This window comes from Macrobrachium nipponense, chromosome 31 (genome assembly GCF_015104395.2).
Source record: "Macrobrachium nipponense isolate FS-2020 chromosome 31, ASM1510439v2, whole genome shotgun sequence".
In the NCBI taxonomy this organism is placed as follows: domain Eukaryota; kingdom Metazoa; phylum Arthropoda; class Malacostraca; order Decapoda; family Palaemonidae; genus Macrobrachium; species Macrobrachium nipponense.
The window spans coordinates 27,712,391-27,719,312 of NC_061093.1; the positions used below are offsets into that span (position 1 = coordinate 27,712,391).

Here is a 6,922-nt window from a genome sequence, read left to right on the forward strand (position 1 = left end):
TACCAAAGTGCAGTAAGGAAGGAATCATCGTTCTCAGTCCATTGTCAGTACCCCCAGACGGAGTCCTTGTCCAGCATCCTGACGAAGATGGGATGCCTCTGGGTTCCTTGCCCTACTCGTGTCATCAATCATTCCTCCAAACTCAGATACGGCATCAACATAGCTGGAAACGGTCATTATAATCATCACACGATGAAAGATAAGAATATTTCTATGTATCTCACAGGATAATAAAAAGTTAAAACCACGACTGCCTGATGAAGGCCTTAGTTGAAACTGTTTTAAACTGTTAGAATCTTTACACTATTTAATTAACATCTTCAGCAAAAGATAGATGTTACTTTATGTTATCATGTGAGTGAAAAGCTAATCGCAGCATTTACCTTACGCATGACTTTAAAACTTCCAAATGGGAATTCGATTTGCATGATGACAAAATACTCAATCTGTTACACACGTTCTTAGAAACTTGATTAATTCTATGAGTCTTTATGGATATAAGATTCCTCATAGCGTATCTTCGATGTATGTAGTCAAAAGACCAGTTGTTAAGCAGCACCTTAGATGAGCAGTTCGTTCTTAGCGAGGACCATTAACCGATTGCTCATGGAATTATGATTTGGACTCCATGGATAATAACCACCAACAATTAAAAATTAGTTAATGGCTTCTTACACTGAAACTGAGTTGTTGACTTCAAATATAAATTTAAATACCGTTTAAGGATAGTTGCCCAGATACTTAGCTTCATTACGTTATTTCCACAGACATGCAAGAAACTACCCTTCTCTTAAAAAGCCATCCTTCTCTTAAGTGCGTCCACACGGGTCGACCAATGTCCGACGGACAATCATTGTTACCATATCAGAGGCGAAGCAGGATGACGTCATAAGCGTTTGAAACGATGGAATAGATCTGGCAACAAACAGTGGTACCAGATGAGGTTGTATTCAAGTATTTTACTCTGCTCACAAGGCAAAGACCGCCAGACAATTGTTAATTGGTAACAATATTTGTCCGTCGGACATTGTTCGACCGTGTGGACGCACCTTGAAATACCATAATTTATCTTTAACCCACTGGCTGTAATTATTATGGGATGAACTAAGGACTGACTATTCATCTTTAGGAAGACGTGTTTGAAGCACTCAAAAAGAGTTCGAATCCCGTAATAGTTTATACTATTTTTTCTATAATCTATACTACTAAAGCTTCCAATGAAACCGTCAATCCTATAAAAAATAAGATGATGTTAAAATTTGCAGAAAAGGAAGTAAGAGAAACCAACCAAAATCCCTCGTCCGGTGCTTACTACTGCGTGTACACACTAGGCCAGAGGCGTTCGTCGACGTTCAGAGTGAAGACTTTGGGCAACCAGGAGGATTCTCCAGCGTCAAATTTGAACGAGTCAATGCCCGTCGACGTCTGGATGTCAACGAGTCTCTGGTCCACCAGCCCACGGCTGCTGGGTTCGTAAAGTCTATGATGCCTGCCCTCAGTCCCTGCCACCAGTGAGTCTTTTGGGTGACCCCTTGCGCGTCCTTTGGAAGAGGTCGAGAAGATTTTTTAGATTTATCTCGTATTGCTTCATCCTTTCTGCGCGTTGCATGTATGTATGTATTAGGTATTTATAAGTACTAGCGGATACAGAAAAATTTTCATTATTAGGGGGTGGCACCAATTTCATATTATAAACTATGAATGGGCCTTAATATCCAATTCGCTCTGCCTCGGAAATAATATATTTTCATGTATGTTAACCGAAGGAGAATTTTTTTAGTTGGTAGTAAATTCGTCGTCTCGTGGGATCGATCGAATGACAGACCGCAACTCAAAAGACTGCAATGATGCGCCCTAGACCACACGGCTAACTTCGTTAACATATATGAATGTATCATCCGAAAGTAGAGCGAAATAGAAATAAAACGACATTATAGCCTAATGTTTGTATATGAATCACGGTGGTGTGGTAATTATTATATATATTATATATATAATTTTGAGCAGAAATGATGAAATGGACAGCAATCGCCCTGTTATAACAGGAAATACCGAATCTACTATATTATTATTATTATGATTATTGTTATTATTATTTTTCTCAAAACTTTATTATTTCTATAATAGATCTTTTATTTTTTCACATTTTTATATCTCTCATTTATAGTCCTTATTTTCTAAATCTTCAGTATTATTATTTTGTTAATATTTTTCATGGGGGGCGGGGGGGGGGGGGGGGGCGTGGCAGGCACGTGCCCAGGTGCCCTGGATCTGCTAATTATACGGTTGCAAAACCATTGCTGGAATAATGATAACACCGCAAACATAAGATGATAATAATTAGTGACACTAAAATTACTGAAAAGTCTTCACAAGAATACAAACGGAAAGGATTACTATATCCACATATATAGTAAACTATTTTACATAGTAATATAGTTTACATATAGGAAATGTGATTTTTATTACACATAATAATAATAATAATAATAATAACAATAACAATAATAATAATAATAATAATAATAATAATAATAATAATAATAATAATAATAATAATAATAATAATAATGACCTCAGATGACAAGTAAAAGTAAGGAAGATATAAAAGAATATCATATATAATGGAAATAATAAACAAAAAATAGAGTAGTAGGTTCTATGAACATAGTAGAGCCATACACTACACGACATAGATCCCTTTTTATCAGTCGCTGACTTTCAAATGTCAGAAAATGAGGTAAACACTTTGTGTATTAAAATCTCAATTAATGTTTTATTGATTGTTACCTTGACGAAGTATCCTTCTCATCGGCGTAGCTAAAGGATTCGCAGTTATCGTTAATGAACGGGTGATCCAAAGCGTCACTCGGAAGCCTTCGTTCTGCTCGGGAGACATTGAAATAAAGGAGTCTTGCAAATGATAATCGAAGCTGAGAGAGAGAGAGAGAGAGAGGAGAGAGAGAAGATCCTCTAATCCAGTGGTTTTCAACCTGGGGGGCGGTCAGCAATTTCCAGGTGAGACGTGAGCCCTAGGTGAAAATTTACAATTCTCTATTTATATTCGTTATTCTTTTAAAAGAGTGAGGAACTAATAACCTTAGGTTCTTATGGTCTACTAGTCTAGTCTAGTTCGACTCGTTTTGCATGCCATGTTTTGTAATTATGTAGGCCCCTTCCTGTCTCTCGAACCCCTTCTCTTTCTTTCTTTCATTTTTTATTATTTTCCTGTAAATCTGGGAGGAATGTTACTCATAGATGCAAGGGGGCCGTGCCTGAAGGGAAGATACCAACTCTCAGAGGGGGGGATAGTAATAAAAAGATTGAGAACCAGTGCTCTAATATCTTAGAGTGACCGTTTGTATGGAAGTGATTTGGGTAATGCCTTGTTGTTTCCTGCAGGACGAGAAATAACACCGTCTATCTGATTTAGCCAACTGGTGATTTCTTTTATTAAGATTTATGTGATACGAAAATACCACTCTCTCTCGCGCACCGCCAGAAAAAAAATAATAAGAATTAAGGACCCATCGCCATAAACAGTTCAAGAAATGCTTAAAGGAGAACATGTTCATGATAAGCCTAGGTCTGCGAGCTGTGTGATTCAAGGGGCATTTTATCAATTCTGTTCTAAAACGGCTCTATTATTGGATATTCTAATAAGGACATCATTAAAGTGATGTAAACCAGCAAACAATACTGAAGAATTCAGATTTGAAATAAATGTAGACCCAAAAGCACCTGATGATCAAGATTTAACGTCCACCGTTCTTTATTTACTCACGTGAAGGTCATCGACGAGTCTTGCTGGGTCGGGAAATCTCTCCGGGTTCCATTCAGCGTTGCCGTAACACGTCTCCCAGTTGTCATCTATTTTCAACCTGAAATAAATATAGTTTATATATATATATATATATATATATATATATATATATATATATATATATATATATATATATATATGTATGTATGTATGTATATGTATATGTATATGTATATAAAGGTAATGCACGGAGAAAATGAAAAGTGAAAAGACGAGAACTGCCGAGATCTTTCGGTCTTAACGTCCGTTACTAAAGGCAAAACTGGGCAGTCTTGCCTGAAGTAAGGGATGTGAAGACCGAAAGATCTCGGCAGTTCTCGTCTTTTCATTTTCCTCCGTGGCATTCATTACCTTTATTTATACATAGCATCACATTTTATATATTTCGTGATCAAGTTATTCATATATGTAGTTATATATTATTGTGATTTGATAAGTCACTACATATATTACTACAGACCATTCACTACATTCCAATCACTTCCTTTATATTTCAAAATAATTCAAAATATTGCAATGGGGAAAGGTTCTCCTCATCCGTTCATTAAATACATTTTGGCTTCTAACCCGCTCCGCCACAAGCGTCAGAAAGATATAGTAACAGTCGTGATTCTCTTCCGAAATGAAGTAGTGACGAAGCACAAAACTGTTTTGTTGGGTGAAAGTGATAATAGTATCTTATCTTCTCCGGCATTAATATCTTAAATGCCAATATTTGTCACACCTTTAATCCCCACTTTTTAAAAATGAAAAATGGAAATTGGTTTTTATATATAAAAGCAGTCACCTGAAATATACAAACGAAAATTAATTTTTATTTCAAAAAAACCAGTTCCACCTGAAATATACTTTACAATGCAATTATTTCCTAACACCTAGGAGTTTTACTTTCGTGTTCATCTGTTAATGACACGAACCTAGATTTATTACAAGGAAGACCTGTCGTTTTCAAAGCATTCTGGGAATGTTCCTAATCAATGAAAGTAACCTTCAGTTCCGCTTAACCCACAAGGTACCCAAGAACTGCCCTGCGCTTAGTAGGCCCACCCACCTGGCTGTTGTTGAATCCATTTTCCTTGATGGCCATCGCAAAGTCCCAGACCTGGTATCGTTGACCTTCGTATGGTATTCAGCCCAGGTGGACCAAATGGGGTCTCGAGCATCCTGAGGTCAGGAATCCCAGTAGGATTGGACAAAAAAATTTGGGGTAGGTTGCTAAGTGAACCTGTTAAAGAAGAGATACTTATTGCATAATTTGCATAGTTTATTTTCATGATACCTGTTAACAATGTAAACGTGCTGTACTTTCTCAGGATACCTAAATTTTCTTGTGAATAACGAAGTTACGTCAAGGATGAGTCCAAATAAACATAAGGTCCTCGAATAGATAGATACTAAATACTATGCCCCCAAAAAATGATTCACGCCAAATCTATATAAATTTAAACTTAGAGAAAACAAAATGGTCAAAATGTTGAAATTTTGATATAGTAAAACCAAAATAATTTCACACTAAGTATAAGCAACAACCAAGAACACCCTGAAACCTTAAATCTAATTGATAATAAACATCTCTCACTTCTTTAACATTCTCCGCAGTGCACACGTAGTAGTTTAGCGTCAGATCAACACCATCAGGAGCCGAGAAAGGGTCTTCGAATCGGCTGCTCAGGCAGAGTTGGTCGGCCAGGTCGTCTCCGTCATTGTCGGGCACACTCAGGAAGAGTGGGATTCCTTCCTCAACCTGTGCCGAGGGAAGTAGCACTGTATACAATGTTAATCCTGGTAACAGTTGTGGCTAAAGACGCGGAAGTTGACGCCTATCTCGGCTCTTTCTTTCCTTGGCGCGACTTTGATAAAGTCTAGGGGAACCTCACTCCATATTTCAATAGTGAAGTGTGTTTGAGAATGTGTAAGAGACCATGCGGCTATTAAGAATTCGTAGTCCATGTATATATATATATATAAATATATAATATATATATATATATATATATATATATATACTATATATAAATATATATATATATATATATATATATATATATATATATATATATATATATATATATATATATATATATATATATAACTGCATACATATTTCAGTGTTCTCACGTGCTAATAAACATAATTATTGGACTTTGTTAAGTGTTTGGAATACAAGAAAACTTAATTTTTTCTCTACGTTTTAAGGAGTTTTTTTTTAGCTGTTTACAATAAGAGTGACGTTAAAACTATAGCTATCATAAACAAAAGCTATCTGGGGTGAAAATTACTAATGACACGAATGAATGACAAACTAGGAAACGCACCTAACCGCCGCCCTTGCGAAGAGATCCAATACGCCTCCCGATACGCCTCCATACCACAGATCTTTCTTCTGCAGCATATCGGCCGTCACGAAGGGCGTTTCACGACGGGGAGCTTTCTCAATAGCAGGCTGCGTTACTTGTTCACACTCCTCCGTACCTAAGATTGAAAGAGTACAAAAATTCTCAGCCGGTCTCTATGTAACAATGATTTACTTTTACATTTCAAAACTTCCAGTCTGTCTATTGAGCTTGACTCGTGTTTTTTTTTTTTTTAGATCATTCAAATATACTTCTAAGTACAGATCATGGACTAGCAGGACATCCTTAACAGAATAAAATTAAATGATTATTATCCTTTGTATTTAATTTGCTCACATTTTATAGTTATTATCTATTAGTTTGTGAATTTATTTTGTCTTCTATGATAACTGATCTTCGTTCTTTGTTTATTTCCTGTGACCTTCTGTCTCCTGTTGCTTCTTTCAAATGAGAAAAATATTCTCAAGAAGCCTGGGTTTCAAGTCAATAGCCTAGTGAGAATGTTCCATAAGAACAGCGGTCATCTTCTGAATAATAATAATAATAATAATAATAATAATAATAATAATGATAATAATAATAATAATAATAATAATAATAATAATAATAATAATCGTTTTCCCATGTACCACCCCTACAAGGCATACTAATAAGCGTGTGGGAATGCAGTCTGAATTTTGTATCTACAAAGCTATACTTACACAACCCAGATAGCGATCTTACCAATGACTTCCAAAAGAACGCA

The 6,922-nt window shown here is 36.0% G+C and overlaps 1 pseudogene; it reads right to left on the minus strand.

Moving 5' to 3' along the window:
* LOC135206799 (myogenesis-regulating glycosidase-like) overlaps positions 1–4,193 on the minus strand; it is a 10,091-nt pseudogene extending 5,898 nt beyond the window's left edge.
* Between the last annotated feature and the right edge of the window lie 2,729 nt (positions 4,194–6,922).